We start from the raw sequence: 24,871 nt of genomic DNA, 5'->3' as shown, positions 1-24,871 counted from the left end.
TCAATTTCAAAATAATAAAATAAAGAGAACTTTACAGGCAGAAATGATTTAGCACATTAAGTGACAAAATGTTCCTCAGTCATCTCTCCCTGTGTGAAATCCACAGGATGTTTCTTTCATGGCTGACGTTTTTACTTCAGAACAGCTAGTAGCATGTAAGGCAAAATCTTAAAAAAGACACAGTATTTTTTTTTTTTTATACTTTCGCCTTCATAAAAATCCTTTGGTAATATTTTCATATTTCAGGAGTAAAACTGACTTTTTGGTAACTCTTCATCTCCAAAGAAAAACAGAAGAAAGTGTTTCCAGAGACAGAGGTAAGGACATTTTTTGTACTTATAGGGAGATTAAAAAGAAAGGTTAAGTCCTCATTTCTTCTGTCAGGCTTCAAATTCCTACCATCTGGGGGAGAAAAAAACCCCAAACTGTAGTAAAATAATCTGTAGTCTTGGGAGAAGAAGAATTAGAAGATTTGATTTCATTATTCAAAAGACACTTCTTTCTTTAAATATTCAAACAAGCTTTGAAAAGCTGTTACCAGGGCGAAGAGTAAAGGCTATAAAACATCAGGAAAAAATTGGGTGAAATAAGGTAAATATATGAAATCAGACTGTAATTTTTAATGTTACCTCAGATAATCAGTTCCTTCTTTCTCCGAGTACAGGATGGAAGGAGATTCCAGTGAGACAGAAAAGCTACATTTCATATGCAGATCATGCAGCTCAGCTGTTATAGGGGATTCAGAGATTCCAGACCCCACTCTAATCATCACAGCCTCTCTTTTCTAGTGAGGCTGTCCCACCACCTGTCAGTGTACTGGCTGGAGTTTATTTCCACAATTTAACAAAGGGCTCTTTTTGTCTGCTACAGCACACTGATGAAAAAAGAAAAATTGTAAAGGCAGGGAGCTGTAGAATCATAAGTACTCACTTTTCTTAAAGAGTGCATGTTGGAGTAATTGCAATAACTCTGATGTAAGGAGCATAAAAGTGAGAACAGGGACACTCTGATTAGCAAAGTCTGTCCTGTGGCCAGCTCAGTGCTTCTGTAACATGCACAGAATTTCATAAGCATTGGGGTTTTTTTTATCAGAAGCAACGCAGAAATTTGGGGTCCAGCTGTAAAGAAGTGGTGAACAATCCCAGAGAAATTAGTGCAACTAAGCCTACCCCCAGACCTTCTGAAATAGGCTGATAATAGCGAAAACTGCATTTCTTATAATCCATGGAGGCTCTTAAAATCAGAAATATTTTTGAAACCTTTATGAGTTCTAAACCCCATTTTTAAATGCTGTCTAGATTTCATCTAACAAACAAATCTTGTTTTATTGATTAAATCACGTTTTTTGCTGTTAAACAGTTACTATTAAAATTAATTAGCTTTGATAGTGTGCATGTTAAAAAGATTTTCTGAATTTTTAAAAACACATTAAAGTAAAAAATCCTCTAGATAAGCAATTCATAGAACCAAACTTGCAACATATTCTGAACAAGCCATAATTACTCGATAGAAACTGAAATCTTACTGAACATTTATTCCAGTAGTTGGAATCTTAAACAATTTTTAAAATGCTCTAAATGTTTCCATACTTGAAATGAGACTCACAGACTACTGGACTTTGAGCCAGGCTCATTGCCTTTCCCTTCTGTCTTAATTTCATCATGTCAAGGACTGTAATAATTGCCAGAGTAACTGTGAAAGACAGATATCCTACACAGGATTTTAATCTCTTAGAATTTGAACTCTATCCACAAAATACTGTTTTCTATCCTCTGATGTATCTCCTTATAAAACCTTTCTTAACTTTCAAGTTTGTTCTCTCTCTAAAAAGCTGCTTCTAATTCATCCACATTACACAGAACCCCTGATCTTCCTATGTCCCAAGCCACAATCTTGTAAAAAATATCCCTTAATTGTGTTTCATTGGGAAAATGAACTTTTATTCTTGGATATGCCTGGAGTGATCTATTTTGGAAAACTAATTTTAAAGCAGTAGATAGAAGTCCTCTACCTCACTCATACTCTAAAGTATGAATTACCCTTTTACCAAAAATCCAGAATGTTGCTTAAACCAATTGTATTCCTCTTTAAAAAAGACTGAGAAAGTCCGGCTCCTGTAAAATGACCAGAATTTTTTTTGAGAGATTTGTTTTAAGATGTAGTATTTTATTTTTCCTTTGAAAACTTTTTGAGAGGTCTCTAAAATGAGTCCTTGGTAACTGGGAATTGGACTAGCTCTAAATTACATACCTGTTAGAGGAAGACAGAAAAATTCAAATAATAATGGGTTTCACCCTCTTCTTTTTCATTAAAAAAACAGAATGAAAACATAAAAACTAGAAGAATAGTCCAGATGCCCTGTATCAGACAAAACAAACAATCAGAAAAACTATTCCAAAGACACCACAAAAAAGGATCCTGTTTATTTATCCTGAAAAACAACTAAAGTAAATGGCTAGAGAAGAGTACAAACCCAGCACTCAGAGATGCTCCATCCATTTAATATTTCCCAGACTCCAGATAATTTCAGTTTGGGGCTCTCTGACCTCTAGGATGGCTATTGTGCTCAAAACCCTTTAACAATGGAGATATGCTTGCCATGGTTACCAAAACAGACCTTTAGTTCCCAACACAGTTTTTTGGAAAGGAGCTGGATAGCTCAATGACCTGTTATATCAAGAATAATTTCTATTGGAAATTGCCTTCCATCAGCTTCATCCAATGCTCCATTGCTCCAAATTTGCAAGAGAGTACAAAGAGTTGATGACCATCTATTGTGTCATTCATGATTTTGAAGACCTACACAATTTCTCTTTCCATTATTTAATTTTAGAAATGGAATCTTTACTTTTTTATAGTGAACATTTTTTTTTACTGTCACTACTGTTCTGCTTAAACCTTTTTCAATTCTACTCTCATCTTCATGAGATGGAGAGTAGTAACAGAAAGTATTCAAAGTGCTGTGAATTGATGCATTAGTGAAGTAAAGGCATGAGCAAACATTGTTAGATATGCCAGAAGCTATTAGAAACTCTTTATTATCTTAGCACTGTATCTTTATGCCTTTCTCATATGTGGGTGTATCTCTTCAGTGTCCAAAAACCAAAACATTTGGATTAGTTTTTCTGTCAGTCAAATTGCTAAACCAAGCCTTTGAATATTTTTTTAAATTATTTTATTCAATAACAGGACTGAGATTGTTTTCTCTGCCTCAGAGGTCGTACAAAATTGTTTCCTTTGCATGCCATCTGTGGAGGTGTGGTTTCTGGAGTAGTCACATGTAACAAGCTGTACCTCCCTCCCACTGGCCATTTCCTCAATGCTTTCACCTGCCCAGGCTCAGATGGCCTGCTGAGAGGTCACTTAGGTGTGCACAGCTACACAAACAATATGTAAACAGAGACAAAGCATTTTAAAATGCAGTGGTTTCAGTACTAATGGCGCCAAGAAAATGTGTATGACTTTGTGTCAAAAAGAAACAACAGTATCAGTTGGTGGTGTGTGTGCCTCCTATCTAAAGATTAACTGGATATTTTTTTCTCACTGAAAATATTCCTGAAAGATGAACTGAATAAATATAAGTATGCCTGTTCTTTCTTCTGCAGTTCCTCTATATGGGAAAACATTTGCCTAGTGTCTTACCATTGGCATCTTTACTGGTTTAGACATATATCCTCTTGTAGGCTTGATGAATAGAAATGTCTGAAAGTGGTGTCATATGGCCTAAAAGCAGAGTAACATCAGGCTGTAAACAATAGCATAAAGTGCTATTAAGTTGAGTAAAAGCACTCAACATGACAAAATGAGCCAACTGATGATATTTCACGGATTTATGCTCGCTGAAGTGAACTGATCCTTCTCCAAACTCATTCAATCACAGTTCTCTTCAGAGCACTTTATAACATTACTAAGTTCTAGACAAATATAGATAAAAGTCTGATTTATGTTTTCAAGTAGTGTCTTTAAAATGTAACTGAAATATAGTAACTAGCATATATTTTCAAAACAAAACTTAATGAGCTTTGAAAGTAAATTTCCCATTATAATACGTAGTTTTATGTTGATTGTAGGTCTCTTCCTATTGTGTCAAAAATAATGACAAAATATATTATAGGAGCTTTTAATTGTAAAACTCTCATTAGCAAGGTGAAGATATTTACATATAGTGATGGTTATAGAACTGCTTTACAATCTTTACAGCATACAGTCTGATAAGTTCTTGTTATATTAAATTATAAGCAGGAGATATATTTTTAGTAATTGTCATCATATTATTTGATTACAAGAAACATGTGTTTTATATGAAAGACAAGTGCAGTAATCCTTAGAGAAAAATCTACATGAAGGAAGAAGTGATTGTGATTTTTTCTTTTAGAGAGAATTGGGTCATTATGATCATTTTATGGAGAAACTAGGCCATAACTCGCTAAACCAAGGAACTGTGCCTTACTTATTAGTGTGATTTGATTTTCTAAAAACTTCCTGAAGTGTAAATGTCCATGAACGTGCAGAAGTATAAATTGAACAATTTTTGCTGCAATGACTATAAATATGGACTGGCTATTATGATAACTGAGGCAGAGAATTTAATCTAAAAGTCACTTATTAATATAACGATCTCAGAGTGAAGTATTTGTTTGAATTCATCCTTTTGAAGAAAAATTTTTGCTACTGCCTAAGATAACAATCACATTGGTCCTTATTTGGTGTAAATATATTCAGATGATAAGATGATTCATCTCAATAGGATGAGAAAGGAAAAAAAAACGTGGGGTATTAAATACATTTTTGTTTAGTTGTCATTCTTAAGCAGACTGGGGAAACATATAAAAACCAGAAGAAGATACTTAAAAAAATTAAATACTATAATGGTCAAATAGTGTATATATTGATAAAATGTTTACCCACATGAAACGTTTTCATTTAAGGAAATAGATCATCCTGCCACCTGGTAATGATAAAAGCTCAGCTTGTCCTGAAAACAGTGTTGGATTGCATGCAGAATTTACAATCACTTTGTTAATTGCAGTAGTATTTTCCAGCATATTCTAAAGCACTGTCACCTCAAATACAGTTTGAAATGATCCTTACTTCATTAAAGAATATTAAAGCATTAAAGACTGGTGGAACTCTGAGACCAACCTTTTCCCAGTAGAATGCTGTGAGACTTCAAATTTTGGCACAGTAAAATTAGGCATTTACTGTTCTCATTCTATTTTCTTGGCTCTCTTTTTAATAATACGACCTCTGAACATACCATTAATGATGGATTAATGACTCTGCCAAATCTGCTTACAAATGAAAGATGGGTGGGTGGAGCTACTAGAATTTGCTTTTCCTTTTTTTACCTCTTTGAGGAAAAACTTAGGTTTTCATTAAAACATTGATGTGCAGGCTTATTTTTTTCATACTTTTATTTTTAAAAATCAATATGGTTTTACAATTTTTCTGCAGAGAAAGGAAAAAACTAGTCTAAAAATAGTTTTCATTATTAAATGTCACAATTCTTCTTCTATTTCCACGGGACAAGATCTGAATATCTTCTTGTTGTCTCATCCACAAAAACTTAACACTGCTTCTATCAGCTGCTAATAAGTGCTGTCATAATATAATATTTTTTCCTCATGCACAGAGTAGTTTTTTCATCCTTAAGGATGGCAGGACTTAATTTACTTTAATTTAATTTTAATTAATTAATTAATTAAATTTCTACTGTGGTGTCTTCTGCTTTGTTTTGGGGTTTATAGATAAATCCCAACTCAGAATACCAGCCAGTAGACTTGAAATCCTTTAAGCATATATATATATATATATATAAAAATATATATAAATATAAATATATATATATAATGGGATTCAGATCCTATGGGGGAGTAAATTGCCCTTTGTAGGTACCTGTGTGATTTCATTAGTAAAGATAAAAGTGAGGGCAAGTAAGTTATGAATTCATACATTGTATGCTTTACAGCAAATTAGCCTCATTTTTTATAAACTAACTTTAGGCTGTGGATGTCATCACAGGATTGAAGAAATTTACAATGCAAGTTAACTTTTAAGCACTTAATTGTATTGGATTTGGTCTTAGGTCAGCTATGTGAAAACTACTTCTAAGGTATTCTGGAAAATAGGGTTAGTTTGTTTTTTCAGTAAACATTTACGATAGGGTCTGAGCCAAATATTTCACTGTGGCAGTCAATTCAGTGTTGGATGAATGGCAATCAGCTCTGTTTCTTCCCTAGTCACTGATACCTCAAGCCAAGCACACTTGACTTTCATATCTCATGTCTCCACACCTGGCTCTGCTAATGCAAACATTTCACATACCAAGAAATGCATGATTATCACATTACACTATTGTTACTATTGTTATTTTGTTGCTTCCCTTTTTCCGTTCCTTTCTTTGGAAGTTCATCCTGGTTTTTTAAGACATTTATTAAGATCCTTAAAAGATGAGACATGGGAGGCATTGGGATAAGTACTGTAGACTTCATGGCCAGAAATGCAATGAGGCTCTTGAGAGTATTTCAGGGCATTACTTTATTCATGAGTTAAAGACAGTGACTGCTGAGTGAACAGTGATCATCATAGTATACCCAATGGGTTTGAAGCTTCTTACAAGGATATGCTAAAAGCTTTTAATATTCTCTCAGCTTGTAGCAAATCCCTCCATTATTTTGTGTGTTAAATGAATGCAAAGTGCACTCATCTAAAAATCTGTCTGTCTAAAAATAATATTTTTTGGACGAGCTACTTGGAGAATAGAAAAGAGGAAGAAAAAAGACTTCTCATGCTTTGACAGAAAGTTATTTTATTTTATGTGCATTAGCAAAACTGGAGTCAGCATAGGGTTTGGGGCTTTTTTTCTTTCCTTTTTTTTAGCATAAGGGAATAGTGTTGAAGTTACAGATGCTGCCAGACAATATGGTGAAAGAGAAGCAAAAGAGCAGTTTCCATAGTATAACATCTTTGAATGAAAGGAAACTGCTGAAAATGGTGTCCTGCAGTAACCCTTGTCTGGTGTGGGCTGCCAACACAAAGCTGGATACCATCTGAAAATTTATACAATTTAAAATACATTTATGCAGGAAGTCCCTTCAGCTGATCTCAGAGGACTTTACTACATCACTGTAATGCAGACAAAATGAAAAGTAAACTGAAGAGAAGGATGGTTCCTTTGCGTTTGAAAGATCATTAAATGGCAATCAGGTTAGTGGAGTAAATCTAGATATGTGGTCTGGTTTTCAAAATCAGCCAGGAGACCTTAGCTGTAGTTTATTTTTCTGGATGCAAAGGACATTTGTTGCAATTCATCTGTGCAGTGGATTTGCAGAGTGCTGGGGTGGAAAGGCAGGTCCCTTAGCCCTGCTGAGCCCCTTCAGTGGGTCAGTGTGCTGAGCACTGCTCTGCAGTGGGGCAGTGCAGCCTCTCTGCAGCTGGGACAGAGCCCCAGGCAGAGCAGGGGCAGCCAGGCTCGTGCATGGAGCACGATTCTGACCTCCAGGTGATGTGTATTGCCCACTCTGATGCTAAACTTATCTCAGACCTGACAGCTGGGCTGTACACCAAGACAAAAGACCTCACAATAACCTTCTACCAATCTCAGAAATTACATAGGGAAAGAGTGGTGCAAAAAGTTAGATTTCAGTCCAAGAAAAGAAGGAAGTATTAAGTCCTGTATCTATACATGGAAGGGGTTGTGGTTTTGTTCCAGAGCTCTGTGTGCCATCTGTAACACAGTTGTTCAGCATGTTCATTCATGTAGCCACATTACTAGGGTATAAGAAGTCCTTCAAAATCAGCACATGTGTATGAACTTAGAACGAGACCATCAAAAATATTCAAGTAGCTAATTCTGACTAATTCCCACCAAAATATACTTTAGCTGGGTACCTCAGTGCCATTCCTACCTTTGATGCCCCTATGAGTTTCAGTAAGGACAGCATTTAAATATAATACTGATTTTCAATTTACGTTGCTCACAGGATAGGTCTTAATACACCAGAAAATTAATAATGGCAGCTCTAGATATGCAATGTAAAGGATACTTATGTACAATGTCTTCATCCATCTGTTACAAAGAATGAAAGTAGTGGATGCTGTGAATTTCAGCTTGACTACATAATATATTAGTGCTGACTTCCAAGCCAGACAACTAGAAAACTGGAAAGTCTGATATGTTTGTTTGAGGTCACTGAGAAATACAATTCCTATCTCTTAATAAATTCTGTAATTTACAAAAAATTTTGTTTCAACTCAAACCAAACCCAAAACCAAACCTTCACATTTCAGTAGCAGCAAAAATTGATTATTTCTGAGTCTAGAGGTCCTTTGAGCCTTTTAAATTTGTTATTGAGAAATACGTGGTAAAATTAACCCATTGTCATCAAAAGGAAGGAATTTTTAATATAAATTAAATGGAGTATTTTTAGAATGTATTACTGAAACCCAGGAAGAATTTGAATTTCATGTGGGACAATGATTAGGATCATGATTAGGACAAAAATATTTTTCATCTCCAATGTTGTAATTTGGAACCCCACAGATTAAAAAAAAGATATCTTCAACTAGTTACTATTAAAATAGACTTTTTCAGTGGGTCATCCTGCATCCCTTCAGGCCTGCATCCCTCAAGAATTTGAAAATGTTTGTTTGGGTTTTTTTAAAGCATTGTAGATTTAATTTAAAGTAAGCATTTAAAGGGAAGACAAACCTTTCAGTGACTTACACCCCTAAGCACTTTTTAATTGGAGTTTTCTGAGATGACAATTGCCTCTAGAAATGTCAACTCATTTGCATTAATGTTGGACCATTACAAACCATTACAAATACAGACATGCCAATGTTAGATAAGACTTGAACATTTGTTATTGGCCAAAACATAAATGAAGACTTGGCCAAAAAAATGTTTCTTCATGAGTGACAAACATAAATCCAGATATTATTGACTTTCTCATAATAGCAGAAGTCAAGGAGCATGGAAATGGGAGTTTTAAATATATGAAGTTAGCAGTGCATCTTTGAAGAAACCACTTTATTTTTCATTTTCTCTTGTAATTACCTAGTGTGCATCTAGGAGAAACCATCTCTTCTTTCTAAAAATTCCAGAGGACATCCATATTTTATTATAACAGATTTGTCACTGGTTAAACAAACTAGCCTAAAGCAAGTCTCTGTGTTCTTAGCCTCTACTAATATGAGGGAAGTATAAAATATTAAATGCACCCCACTATTAATCTGCAACTGGATGAGTATTTCCAACTCATATTAAAATGTTAAAAACACACATTAAACAAACTATCATTAGTTACAAAAATTTCAATGCATTCTTTACTTAGTAAAATACTTTTCAGTGTCAGTCAATGTTTTCAAAATGTCTCTTAAATAAGTAATAAGAGTATCTAGTTTGATGAACTTAAAGGATAACTTTTAAGAGCAGTGTTCCCACCAACATTTGCTTTAGGCTTTGGAGTAACCTGTGATGGTTGAGATATTGTATATAAGGAAAAAGAATAAATGTTTTTATAAGCTTACTGAAAAGTAAAGAAGGGTCTCTTGGCATTACAGGCAAAAATAGAAATGCAATAAATATTTAAACAAATATTAAAGACCAAGCTAGATGTATTTATACCAGTTTGGACGTAAACTTGATATTTGCAAAAATGAATATTGAGGTACTGATGGGATTCAAAGAAATTCTAAAACCTTTATGCTGCAGAAGCCTTGGAGAAACATAAGGGTTTCTGTGCCCTAGCTGAGGAATGGAGAGAACCATCAAAATTTTTATTAGTTCTTCTTCACAAGCAAGTCTCTTGTGAGTCAAAATTCCACAAAGAGCTTCAGGTTAATATCAGAATATTGTGGAAAATACACAATTGCTTCTGATTCTCAAGAAAACTCTCACAGACTTCTATGTTGCCATATCAGAATCTGAATCTGTATACCTACAAGCCATCAGCTCTTGCTCCTTGATGTCGAGTGGAAAATTCTGGGCAGGAACATACTATTTCTAGAATATTTAAATTACTGTATTATTGCCCTCATGCCTCAGTTATTCTTATAAATGGATATTTTTACCTTTTTCTGTCCTGAAAATTATCCCCACAGGCTTGTTAACTGAGAGTGGATGGAAGATTTCCATTACAATATATTTGATGTACCTACCCCAGAAGATATGGCAATTTAAAGTAGCACTTGTGCAGGTGTCAGCTGAATTGAATATTTCAATATACTAAAGAGCTTGAATTTGTGAATATCCAAATAATGTTGGGAAAATGAAAAAAAGCTTTTGCTGCCAACCTTGTGTTGCTGCTGCCTGCCTGTACAGCAGAAATATTTCCTATTACACTATTCATTTTTCAAGTGATCAGGTTTCTAGGAATAAAAATAGAAAAAGTGTGAGAGTGACAGGGTGCAAGTAGAGATCAATTAAAAGTATTTAGAATTCATCTTAACTTACTTTGGGTCTGCAAAGGGAAGCAATTATACCAAGAAGATCCTTTGCTCAGAAGCATGTTAGACAAAGACGGTGGGATTTAACTGCTGAAATGAGGGAGTGCACATGTGAATAACCACATTTAAAGTTTGATTCATCCTTCATTATATGCCTGCTTTCAACAAAGAAGTAATTCCTTAAACTCCTCTGACTGTGTCAACTGGATCTTGACTCTAATGTAGCCAGTGTAGCTATGGATAGATATGGCATTATAGATAACTTTAATGGGATTAATCCCTTTAGATCACAAAAACTTACATCGTCTAAACACTGTCTAGAGTGCAAAAGTAGAGACTGGGCAATATACTAAAGATCTAACTGAAGACTCCTGTCCAAATGGGAGTTCATAATCCAAAGAGATTAAAAACCTAACTACTTTTAAAACTGGAGCTGGTACATATGTATATATATATACATACACATAAAAGGAATTGCAGAACATACTGCAGTGAGAGAAAAGAGCAGGACTTGACTGAAAATATCCTTTCCTGTCCTATATTGTATTAAGTAAACCTGGAGAAATTGGTTCAGAATTTCTGTATAAATATTCATATAAGCATAAGTTAAAGCCCTCTCCCATAGTTATACAAAACTTGCTATTTACACTAAAAAAAAAATCCCGCAAATAAATTTAGAACAAGAATACACTAATAATGTAAGTATAATGCTACAGTGAAAAAAGTGAATGCTGTATTTTATCGTAGCTAATATGCATGGTAAAATATTTTTTAAATATATCAATTGTTATTTTAGATGTGCATTAACTGGCTACCCTTATAATTTTAATCCTAAATGTTGCTTTACATTTCTTGTTAGAACTTTTCTGATAGCACAAAAATCCCTCATGAATATTTTAATGAATAAATAGAGTTGCTATGCTGTTACTCTGTATACCTTATTGTATATTATTTTACAGTATTCTGAAAACTGACACTTTGTTCATGAAAATGAGTGCAAATCTTACAATTGCAAACCAATATTGTTCATCCAAAAGCCCATACCAATAATATATTCTATGGCTTTCTCTGGCTGTTACTTGTTACATGCCTATTTAAAAAGAATTACGTATCCATTGGGCTCCAAAAACAATACTATAAGACTTAAGTAAAAGATAAAATATGATGAAGGAGTGCCCCAAATGAACTGATTGTTCTGCCATGTGGAAGGCTGCAATTCATTTAAATAATCTGATCAATGATTAGGTATTTACAGTGTAAATAATTAAGGCTAAAATCAAACCGGAAAAAATCATTAAAGACATAAAAGAGCTTGCATGGTTAGAGAGAAGCATACTTTTAAACTCTTTGCTGGTTTGTAATAAAACTTGTTTACAGATTGTGGTATTGGTTGTCAAGATGCTCGAATTAACAAACAAGGGAGAGGGAAGAGGAGAGAAGCTGAAAATTGTTTTGTTTTTCTCTGGTTTAACATAGATGCCACCTCTACTGATTGCACTGGGGCATGATGGAAGTAAACTCTCAATTAAATGTAATAACCACAACAGCAAATCCAAGTATTTGAACAAACACATAAATACAAAAAATCCTGTCATCTTATTTAGGAGACTGGATAAAAATATATGCTGGTAAGACCTAGCCTTCTGTTTTACCTCCTGCCCCTGCTTGTGGTGATTTTCCTTCACCTTGAAACCTTATCTCTAGCTTTTCACTTTGACTAATAGTTTTTGTTCCAGCTTCCATTTTCTGATTGATAGAGCTCATAGTTGTGATAGTTCCTTGCTTTAAATATTTCAGGTTTATTTGCCTTTGAGAAATGAAATTTCTAAAGTTTCTTTGTTCTCTAATTCCTTAATTTTTGAGAGAACAATCTCTTTAATATCTGTTTATTCATCTTTAAATTTTAGGGTTGGGCTTGTATTTGATTTAATCTCTGTTATAACTTTATAACTGTTGCATGGATAGCTTTGATGTTCCTTCGCATCCAGTGAATATACATTCAGCTTTTTCAGTCTTGTTCATAATACAAATCTTTGTAGCTTAACATAATTTTTTTTTTGTTTCAGTAGGATGAACTCAATCAGCAGCAATTATGCTGGTTCCAAGATGTAGTGTCAAGGCAGGTTGAATACACATCTAACTAGTTCCAATCCCAAACCCCAAGAAACATGTTTTGCTTTTTTAAAAGACTGAAACAAACAAATAGAGTTGCTAAAAATATTAAACAATTTATTGTTATTTTTAGTAACTAGAGGTGAACTAGGCTTTTAACTATTTATTTGAGATACATATATCTTTAAATATATATATATCTCATGAGTCGTTGGAACAACTCATCTTGAGAAGAGTTAAATTTGGTCATACTCACAATCTGTCTTTACACCTTCACTAAGTTTAGGCTTCCTTCTAAGGATTATAGTATAAAGAGAAAGTGTCACATGCAAACTGAAAGGTCCTGCAGGATCCTATTTTCTCTCCATTGTTAGGCTGCTTAATGATCTTTCCTACCAACTTCTCATTTTCATGTTTAAGTTAGGTGCTGGAAATTGATCCAGGAGCATGAAAGCTGGGTTATATACCAAGAAAGTGACAAAATGATGCCAAATTATACCACCTGAGGATTTTTCTTTTTGTTTATACAAAATATTCCTTTTCTATATTAGTTAGTCGTGGTGCTAAAAATACATGGGCATACAAGAGAAATCTTTAACAGCTGTACCTCATGCCCAACTGTTCTGAATATTAACAGAATTTAACCCTATTGTCAGTATGAAATTTTTCATGATCATGAATATTCATTTTATCAGGATGGGAGTGTAGACTTAGTCCCATCAGCTTCTACTCTAAGAATCCCTGGAGTATCATGAGATACATGATGAATTCAAATCTGATCATGGCCTTAATCTGTCTCCTAAATATGATGATATCTCTTCTTAAGAATTTACACAGATAAAACAAAAATTGCTTTATATATTAGAAAAAACAAGGCATCCTGTCTCTTAAGTTTATAAAAAATTTACAGAATGAAAAATGTATATTCTGTAATTTTTCAATACTTCTCCCAGCTTCAGAAAAATTGCATAGACTCCAGGTGCACAAATACACTAGTCAAAAGAAGCAGTGAAATATAAATAAAATATGATTTTTGATTGATTAAGAGGAAAATTAAAATCACTTACAATTATTATTTTTCATTAAAAAGAAACAAAAAAATCCCCCACCATTAATTAATAATGAAATAAAAAGACAGTAATTTCTTTTTACAGTATTAACAGCAGAAGGAGAAAAGGAGAAGATTCAGGGGAAAAACTATTGGAGTAATTGTTGGTTGGAGATGTTCTAATTGACTGAAGCTTCCCCTGAGTGTTTACAAATTTGGTGGGTAGCTACCAGACAAAACTACAGTTTCCAACCTCCAGGTTCTCCCACGAGAGAGAAAACACAGAAGGCAAGTGCAGATTAAGTCCCAGTTCTGCAAATGAAAAGAAAAAACTGCTGCACATGGAACCTTCTGTACCTGCCTGTGCATACCTCTGGCCTTGGGCATAAATGCAGATTTAAGGACATTAAAATATATGACAGTATGTAGACCTTTTTTAACATAGTAATGCTACCAATACCTGAAGCAGCAATAAACCTTTTTAAACACAGCTAAATATGGAGGTGGTATATAACTGCAAGCAAACAAATGGAGATATGTGGTATATTTCCTTCAAAATAGTGTTTTGAGGAAGTAGCAAAATCTACAAGGTAAGAACAAAGAAAGTACAGTGAGAGATGTCTGCTGGGGTAACTCTGCCGAGCAAGCAGGGAAGATGTTTGGTGAAAACAGAACTAGTCCTGTCCATTCCCAAATAGAAGAACTGTGTCAAAAGCAGGTGAGATCACCCCCTTTAATTTGTAGAAATCATTGAGCAGAACAAAAAATGAGTAAGGAAAATGAAGGAAAAAAGAATATCCATACTTGGGCTACAGTTTTCTTCATCAAAATGCTCTGAACCCTGGCCACCTCCATTTTGGTGACTGGGTACCTTGGTGATCAGCCCTAACTTGCCTTAAGTGGAGGTGTGTAGGATTGTTCACCTGCAACTGATTTAACATAAAAGTGTTAAGGATAACTGTTTTCATATGTACTACTAATGATTATATTGCCCATGTGTAGTGTCAATGAATGCCAGTCCAGAAAACTGTAGGATTGAAACAGAATTCTCAGTTTTTTAAGCACCTCTATCTGACTGTTTTTAACAAAATGTAATATACAAATATATTCAGTCTGTGGCACAGGTAGTCTGTCTTGTCAGTTTACTCTGTAGTGGGAAAATTGTTTCTTAATGTCCATTCATAGCCTGGAAAAAGCTTTGCTCATGCTTTTCAGTGTTACTCTAGTATTATTAAATATAAGTCATTTGTTATTGTATTAGGAAAACACTGGAATCTCACCCTAGAAAATTATTTTATAGATTTGAATTTTATTATAAGAACAAATAAATAGCTCCTGTAAAACCCACCTACAATGACCTAAATAGTTCATTAAAAGAAGTCTTTAAGATGGGGCTTTATTCCTCTTTTGGCTTTTTTTTTCTTTCTCTTTTCATTATATATTATGTTCTGTCAACAGCAATAAAGTAGATGGATGTGTTTTAACTGTGCTGCAGATACCAGCATATGGGTATATTTAGCAAATCCAATAACACTTCACCACTCATTCTCAGAACATTTAAAAGTGTACAAAAGTGTGAAGATAAACCCCCTTAGAGAGCCTCTTGTCTCTAGTGGCACATAGTAGCAGTTCTTTAGCAGCCACAGGAAGCATGGTCCTTGTAGTTCTCAGATCAATTTGTCTCATAAAATCCAGAAAACTACAGATTTTAAAAAAGTGAAGTGTAAAAGAGTGAAAAGCTCGAGATAATTTTCAATTTTTTAATCATAACTTTATATATGTATTGTAATGATTTAATCATAGCTATACATATGTACAGAAGGTGAAACCAGTGCTAAACCCTTTTAAATCCATCATGTTCAAGTAGGAGAGAGCTTCATCTATCTGCTTCCCCTGGGAAAGAACAGTCAGCAGGTCAGGTGTTGGTGGGGACTGTGTGGAAGAGCCTGGCATCTCTGTAGATGTGTCTTCTGAGATTACAGAGGGGGTGAAAGGAGGCATAAAAAAGGGACTGTGACTCTCCAGTGCAATCCCACCTCCTCCTTAGCCCCTGCTTGCAAGTGCTGGCAGCGTGGTGCTGTTGAAAGAGCATTAGCTGAACACAGATGGTCCCTGAGAAGGCTGTCCAGCCCTCTCTGATCTGAGTGGAAGATGCATGATGTTAATTGGACCTTCCAGAATCAGTCAAATTTCTGAGGAGAGTGTTTTTTTGAACCAGTCTCTGGTTGTCACGGATTTTTGATTCAGAGATAAAGGAAATAAGTTACAGACAGCCAAGTAACACCTAAAGGTCTCATTCAAGGAAAGTGCATAAGCACAGCTTTAAATAAAACACATAGTTGGGATGAAACTCCTTAACATGAAACTTATGTCTGTGTCCAAAACAAAAAAGTGCTTAAATATTTTGCCAATAGATGGATTATTTGCATTGGCCTGCTGAAGAGCTTTGCTGCAAAAGCACTTGTAGTAAGAAAAGACAAATATATTATTTCCCACACAGCTAATGTGCCATGATTTGCTTTTGAGAATATTTGTCCTGAAGGTAGGAAAAGCCTTTTTAAGTCTACTGATAAATGAAACAAATATCTCTGTTCTAGGCTTGACTAGAGATCTCTATATGCTGAATTCAGTTAGACCCCTTCTGTTTCCTCTGGCAGTTCTTGTCTTACCCTATGGCCTTTTCCTTCTATTTCTTCATTTTTATCTGTGCAAGTCCCCTTATTATGTCCTTTCCAGTCTTACAATTGGTAGCTACTTTTTCCTTAATTTCTTACCCTCACCTTTCACTGCAATTTTTCTCTGACTCTGTGCCAAATTACTTACACTCTCCACTCCATAATTCATTTCTCTCCTTGTCATTTACAACCATTGTCTGACCTACTTTTGCTCCAGCAATTCTGCCTGCCCATACTAACAAACCAAAAGAACCCACATATCATGTGCCTAAACACTGATCCACAATCCTCAGAACTGCTTAACAGCCACCAAGCTCCCAAAAGGAGGTTTTTTGCTCATCCCTGCTCATTCTGTTAAGGGCAGTATGCAGGCATGATTCAAGACAGAGCAAATATCAAGGATATTCTCCACATGTAAAAAAACAAGGTCAGACCAGTTTGATTCTCATGTCCTACATGAAAATGTGGACAGGAATTCAGACTTTGACCCCTCAAACACCTCCATGCATCCTCACAACAGAGATTGGGATGCCCATTGGTTACTGTACAGACCATACATGATTTCAGGTCTGAGCAAAATATATATTTTTATTTCACAATAACTTAGGGTTTTGGCAGTACATGGGCCTGAGGGAGGACAGGGACAAGCTGTTTGTAATGTGTATTTGAATCCTCTGCTTTAGAAAGTGCATTGCTGTGTGAGCTTGGCTGTGCCACTCGGTCTCACATAAGAAATCATCCTCAATTTATTTTATATACTGCTGTAGATCTATCCAAAGGAAAGACACGGAGTGGCTTTGGAAGTACATGGTTTCCTCAGCTGCATTCCTTATTCTGGCATCCTTGGCAGGAGGGATTTGCAAAGATTCTCCAGAGGAGAAAGTGGCCTGCAGGAAGATGCCTCACTGGTGCCTTGAACCAGAAGTCCCTCCCAGTGGTCCTAACTAGTCACCCTGATGTTAAACTTCACTAATGTAGGTAGGTTTTTCACTGAACAGGCCCTGACATGTGAATGTGGGGTTTCAATCAGACCTACCAGAGCACACTCTGCAATAGGCACAGAAAAACAACAGTGACATTGCAGTGATGCTTATTTAAGGGTGTGAAGCTGATTATTGGGTGAAACTTCATCTATACCTTTTCTTTTGTGCCCAAAGAAGAGCCTATCTTCCACTGAAGGCCCTCAAATTTTATTATTTTTATTTCAGTACGGACTACCTGAAGTAGCAGAATTGGTTGTCAAGGAGTCTATATTTACTACATTTTAAGATAGAAGCTATTTAGCCTAATAAGAATATCTGTCATTAGCAATCATTGCACACACATACACACTGGGGATTTTGAAGCCCTTTCAGCCCCTGCTGAAGCTTCATTATTTCACTGTTATGACTCTCTCTAACTTGTCCTTATTTTATCAGTTAACTTATTATGAATTTTCACAGGTGAAACATGGTTGCCCTATTGTCCTAATTTTTCACTCTAAAGCTGCAATCACAAAGGAAAAATTCACCAGTTTAGTTTGAATGAACCACCTTATAGATTCAGGACCCCTTTATCTTGTTCCCAAACGCCTTCAAGTTGTACCTAAAGGTATTAAAAAGCACCAGTAGATGGCTCTGTAGTTCCTGAATTATAAGCAAGGAAAAAAGGGAGGCTTTGATAGCTTTGACTTTTGCGAGTAAATTTGATTTGGTGACACCAATGACAGGAATAAACTTCATGCCGACTTGCTGAAATGGGACACTTCCATTTGTTATGCCACACCGTTTCAAAATGGGTCTGTCCCCGGCTCACATCGACCTTGAAGGCATCTGAGGGAGCAACAGGAGCTGCTGTCCTGTACAGGCAATGGCTCCAAATAAATCAGCAGCAGCATGACACCCAGCTTTTGGGAGAGGGCGGAATTGTTGAGCATTGCCGCGTGCGCTCGTGGCAGAGCGATGGACATGAAGGGGTGGAGGCTGCTACAGATGCCTGAGCCCAGTGGTGATGTCCCCTGGTAAATGGGATTAAAAATGAGCATGCTGAACATATGCTTGCACTGAAATTACCTACCAAACACTCAGAAAAGGTTGTTTCTGTTTTACTTCAAAATAAAACACACCGAGAAAGGGAAAGATAAAAGCAGGAAAGAAATACACTATTAAAAAAATAAAAAAAAAAATCTGCTTGTATAAATCAAGGAATTTAATAATTTCTTAGAGGCAATTTAGAGGAAGTAGTAGGATTTCCTCTCTGCACAACGCTCATTCTTGAGCACAGGATCTGGGTGGGCTTTCAAAGGCAAGGGAGATTTTAAGCACGCCTGAGTGCTCTGGCACAGGTCAGCAGTGTCCCCTTGGTGTATTCCTCCACAGCTTAAACTCCTTTGAATATGTGCAAAAATTACTGCAGGAAAAAGGGATTTTGAAAATTTATATGGGGGCCTCTGCACCAAGTATAAATGTTGGCTGTATCCAAATGTGAATTTATCTAAGTTAAAAGCATGGGAATAATGTAAAACTCTCTAGAGTTTGAAAATGAGCAGGGAGCAATACAATTTCTAACATAGCAAAGCAGTTGCATCAGTACCAACTGAGATGACTGTCTGTGTGCTTTAACTAAATTCAAACCCATATGAGAACAATATGAGAAGTTTGGACAACAGGACACACAGAAGTGGCATGTTGAGACTCAATAAACCAAAATAAGTTAAATTTACATATGTTAGTTTTCCCCCTAAAACCGATTTTCTACCTGAATAATATTTAATTTCACACTTCATAATGAAAAATATTATTAGTAAACTTCCAGAAAAATTATCTTAACTGTACTTCTGAAGAAAATAAATTTTACAGACATTTTCCAGATATTGTGTTTCAATGGCACATTGATAATGTCTCTACTACTTAGCTGCTTTAAAAATGGATGCAAACTATTTTAAAAAGAGATCCATCCATTTTATGTAAATGGCAAAAATTGCAAGGATGTTGGTATTCAAGCATTAAAATGAAAAGTAAAAATTAAACATTATGTGTTTATGTCAATAAATCACCCTCCAACCCAAAGTATTCTATGATTCTGTAAGCAAAATAATGATCTGCTATGCTTTTTTTATAAATACAAGACACACTCTAAGCACCTTAATAGCTTCTATTGCCATTGGCAATGATTTTCAGAGTAAGGAAAATAAAATTACAATGGAGAAAATTCAGCTAGCACTATTCTTTATGTCACTGCAGAGAAGCTGCATATGGAGACATCATTGCATTTGTATAATGCAGTAAATTTTTGTGACCTTTCCCTTCCTTAGAAACGGCTAAAACATCTCACAGAATTCAGCATGAAGCACTGGTATTTTATTGGAAACAATACTCGTTAAGTAGTCTGAGAAATAAAAATTAATATATTTTATAATGTACAAATGCAGTCATATTTGCCTGGGCAAAAGACAAATCTGAGTTGAAGGCAGCCCATACCTACTAAATTTATAAAACCCAAAACATATTTTAAATTTCCCTTATTAATGACAATTAAATATATTTTGCTTCTATTGAGAGTAATAATCTTAGGGTAAACTAGCTTGAATTACATTACATTCACTAGCTAAGTGAGCCAAGGCAATCTTAACAGAATACCTGATGTGTGGCAAAGTGCTTCTCTGGTAGCTATAGTCAACTTCTACCCTATGGTCAGTCTGAGATAATTCAATTGCAGTATGTGAATACAACATGACCCTTGGATTCAAATGCCTAAAGACTGTGAAGGAAAAGTCCTCTCAAGTTCAATTAAATAAAACATATGCACCTGTTTAGATGCCTATGGTGGTGATCTTATTATTTGGTAATATTAACTTATTAGCAAAATTTGATTTCACCAACCTTTGATTTTTTGTCCTTGTTTTGTCACATGCCAGATTGGTATCTCTCAGAACCAGACTGCTATGAACTCCCAGCTTTAACTGGCATCACAGAACTGACAGAGGTTGATGGAGAAATGCTCCTTCATTTCAGATTTACAGAATTATCCTTATCCCCTTTCCTCTCTGGGATCAGAAGCGTTTTTGAACACTGCAGACATCTTATACTTCAAAATCAGAATTCAAAGTTTTATCTAAAAACTATTAAAACTCAGGATACTACAAGGAGAGAGCAGAAAAAGCTATTTTTATATAGTACAGAAAAAAAATATTACTGTAGACTCACTCAATGGTTTGTTTTGGTTTCTCCCCCATTCTATCTACTGTTGGGAAGTGCCTGTATATATTCAGTCTTCATTTTAACCACTGGCAGATTACCGCAATGTGAACTATACAATTCACATTATGTGGGATAAATGCAATAATTTTACAGGAGCAGAGAGAAAAACTCCAGCGTACTGAATTTGCAGTAAGTGCTTGAAAATAGCATCCATTCTTCTCTGCAAGATGCAGTATTAAGACCAGATTTTTAGGGTTCTGAATGATTACACTTAAAGCCACTTAACCATATTGATGAAATAACTGCTAGAGAAGTCAAAGCATGGATGCTTTTAACTTTATATGGTGTACACTTTATATGAAATATATGTAGTATATATTTGATTCAAACGAATATACAATTTCCAATATGGATATAGAAAAATGAGAAAAAAATTATATGGTCTCATTAGAGACTTTCCAAAAGTTTTTGGAAGTGTTTATAGATACAAAAAAGAACATTGGTAAGAACTGTTGTCAAAAAAACCCCAAGCCCCATGTGCATGGAGGCACTCATGCATAAGCCAGATGTAATACATTAGGAGACTGCTTGCCCTCCCTGGTCTGGGGTTTTGGTGTGGGTTTTTTTTAACACAGGAAAGATTTGGGGGTTGACATTTTCCTTCTTCCAAAAGTGGCTATACTCCTGTCCTCTATCAAACAAGATTGGAAAGAACTGAAAGCAGATGGTATAATGTAACCAGAGTGAGAGATGAAGCAAATACTTCAGAAAGAATAGTGAGAAAGCCGTTCTATCTGCATCATGCCAGGACACTTCTCAGCCCACGTCCACACTATAATTAGCTAGCACATGGGATCCATGGCTAGTAATGCCTTCACAAAACAAGCTCAGAATGATTTAGTACAAAATTTAGAAAATTTTGCAGGTTGAAAATGACAACTTTAATTTTTGACACATTAGGGAGTTTTTATTTGAAAAATGTTTTGATATATATTTGTAAAAGCTCTTAAATATATAAACATAAAATAGCATAAAGTCATACATATCTAGTAATTTTCCTTAAAATGTATCTATTTTTCACTGCTATGTCCATGTGCTCCACTTTAAATAAAAGCAAGTTCATGTGATATGCATCTCTTAAGACCATTCTTGATGGCAATATGGGGGAAGATTTCAGCTTTTCCCCATAACAGTTCTCTGTAGAAATTCTTCAGGGAACACACCTATTTATGTAAGTGAAAACTAAGTTTCTCTGGGGAGCTGGTCGTGCCGCTGACTGAATGAAGAAAGCCACAGAATCCACAAAACCTGCTAATGACAACATATCCCTTTATGAGCCAGAAGGAATTATATTCTCTATCCAGAGCTCTCCAATGAGGATTATTTCATTGATTTCAGAAAGCTGAGTGAATTGAATGTCACAAATAAATACGTTCTTAACGTGCAACAGCCTCAAAAAAATATAGGCTTAGATCAGGTCTCCAATATTTGCTCAGCTGAAGGATGCATTGGCACCTTACCAAGAGCCCAGAGGTCGCATTTAATTTACATAAAGGAGATCAGATCTCCTTCCCTCTCATCTGTTTAAAGGCAGGATGAGATTCACAGATTCATTTATTCAAGCAGATGTTGGTTAGACAAATATATACAGGGAAGTCCTTGGGTGATTGATGATGGACTACTCTAACAGATCAAAATAATGTGACCTTGAAATACAAGGATTTTGCCTTCCCTTAGAAACAGGTATCTGAACAGTGATTAGATGTATTGCTTTCATTTAATTTCCTATTGGCTATTTAAAATACTGTTATCTTTCTTTCTCTATGGAAAAAAATCAATGAATCTAGAACCTCTGAATTAAGAATGAAAAACCTCTCATACATTAATCAAACACTCCAATTCTCCAGAGGCCACCTTTACTAGAGACTCTTCCTCTTGTCCAGCTGGGCTTGGGTGGAGAGACATGATTATGAAGAGTATCAATCCATCTGAGAGCAACAAGGATATTGAAACTCACCATAAATTGTCACCAGTGTGAATTAAGGAAAGACATAGGGAAAGCAAGACCAGAAATTCATTAACAGTATAAGAAGAGTTAAAAATAATAAGTGCAATTTTTATATGAACTTCTAATGAATGGTAACTGTTTTGGAAGTTTAACTGATAACTTTTAATTACTGACCATTTTGAAAAGGGATATGAAAAGAAGTGATATTGTAGAAAATAGTTATTTTTAAAATAGTTGGTTTGATTGTTCCTAACTCCTAATATAAACAACACAGTTACTTGAAAACGCATTATTTTATATTTATTCATGGATTAAACACTCAAAATGTAAGAAAGACAGATTGCATTCCTTGTACTAAACTAAATGATTGAATTCTTGCTAAAAGTAAACTGCTGAACACAACATTAATTATTAATTAGGAATCAGCTGAACCTAGGATTAATTATAGAACAGCTGCTGTTGCAGACCCATGATCAAGTGTCTGCTCTTGAGTGAGCAAGGATACTTGCTTTGGGAATTCAGGGTGAGAAATTCTTCTGTGTTACTGAGGTGAATCATCCGAAGATCTCCCCAGAAAATACTTTAGAAAATGTCAAATGACAGCTCTAGTAAGAGCCTATTGCTGCTAACCCAGATTTAATGAAGGGATTGAGAGGCAGATGAGGAGCTGGTGTAACAGTAAGAGCACGAATCTTCGCAAGGACAAAAACAGCCCTTGACTGCTCTAGTGCAATTTATCCAGCCATGCTGAAAGAGATAAGGAATGCTTCCTAGTAGCAGACAACAGTTATTTGAAGTAATTGCATGTCCAGAACAACTTCTCTCCAAAACCACATGAGCACTATGGGGTTTTTTTGCATCTTAAGGTTTACCAAAGCGGTGTTGAATAACCAACCACAATTCACTACAGGAGAATGTCAACAGCTTGTAAAGCTCCACAGGAGGAAATCACAGACTCATAGACAGCTACCCTATCTTAAAAGCAGCAGAGACAGCACTTAAAAATAAATGCAGAGTCTTAAGGAAAAAAAGCTCCTTGTCTATGCCTGCTAAACATTGCACAATATAAAAGTGTGCTTAAAGTTCCTACACTGGAGATTTTATTAAGGATTTTGTTTCTTAAATCTGTCTTCCTTCTTCATTATGTTTTTGATGAGGAGCTTATAAGACCAGTTTGGTAAGGTTCATGATAAACTTTAAAAATTGAAATTATTGGAAAAAGAGAATCATGCTAGCCTCTGCTTTGATATCTGTGAAGGTTTGTGTTTAAAACTCACAAAATAGTATCTACTATTTTACTCTCAGAAGAGGAATGAAAACCCAGAATAGTTAAATATCAAATGTAATTAAGAATTGTTTTCTTAATGTAGAATTGAGAGTCTTGACTACCACAGAAACAACTATGACACACCAGAAACAAATAGATTTGGCCACTGTATGGGTTTCAGTGTATTTTTCAAACAAACAGCAGTGCTAAGCTGAAACCTACATGAGTGGCAACTGAAACAAAATAAGATGCATATTCCAAAGTGGCTGCAAGTGCAATGCAGGTGGGATAGTATGTAGTTAAATTTAGTGAGTGAAGGTTCAACCAAATAACTGTAAAGGAGGGGGTGAAATTAATTGTAAGCTCTTTACGTTTACAACTTCCAGGGTTCTTTCCTTACTGTCTTTGCAGAAATCTATACGATTTATCACCTTGATGCTCTGCATAAAAAATAGTCTTAAAATTCAAGACAAGATTTATTACACTCATGATCTCTGCATAAAAGAGTATCAGTTTTGGATTGAGTGATCACCCCCTACTCTCTGTAAAGCTGCTCCCTGTTAGAACCAGATCCTGTTTTAAGAGTGGATGAAAGCATTCCAACTACATTTAGCATATCTCTTGGGAATGAGGAAAAATTTTGGAGACTAGGAAAGCAATCAGATATCTCTAAACTGCACAGGAGGACACATACTGCTAACCCAAGATTGGAAAACTTCATGAAAATATATTCTTGGCGCCACAAAATCCCTTTATATGCTTATTTGTTTGTTTGCAATGGTAGCTACTATGTAGTACTTCATAAAATTACATCTGTTGTATGATTTCTCATCTCAATTGCTTACTTTCATCAGTAGTGGGACTGCTGCTGTATATGTAAATAAGAATTTCTTTTCTCAGCCCTGTTCACTTAAATATTCCTTCTCAAAGAAGAAAGACGTTCAAAGGCTCTTTCAGTTCCTTTCCAAAGAACAATCTGAACAGCACTGAGGTGATGGATCATTTAAAAGTCTCTCACAGCTCTGGGACCCAGAGCCTCTCCTGTTATGAAGTAGCATAGCCCCATGAGGAGCTTCTCTCTAGAATTCAGGGGAGTCAAGATTTCACTCATGGAGACCATTGACATAAAGTCCC

The 24,871-nt window shown here is 35.4% G+C and overlaps 1 long non-coding RNA gene across 1 annotated transcript in view; it reads left to right on the top strand.

The window, feature by feature from the left end:
- Nucleotides 1–98: 98 nt before the first annotated feature.
- The window catches only part of LOC143694404 (uncharacterized), a 90,461-nt gene continuing 65,688 nt past the window's right edge, over nucleotides 99–24,871 (top strand). Inside the window, exons 1-2 of the long non-coding RNA XR_013182867.1 lie at nucleotides 99–155; nucleotides 247–317. This is a non-coding gene — a long non-coding RNA (uncharacterized LOC143694404). The remainder of the gene's footprint in view (nucleotides 156–246; nucleotides 318–24,871) is intronic.

Source organism: Agelaius phoeniceus, chromosome 6 (genome assembly GCF_051311805.1).
Source record: "Agelaius phoeniceus isolate bAgePho1 chromosome 6, bAgePho1.hap1, whole genome shotgun sequence".
In the NCBI taxonomy this organism is placed as follows: Eukaryota; Metazoa; Chordata; class Aves; order Passeriformes; family Icteridae; genus Agelaius; species Agelaius phoeniceus.
The sequence above is the reverse complement of the archived record's forward strand: the minus strand, read 5'-3'. Positions and strand labels throughout refer to the sequence as shown.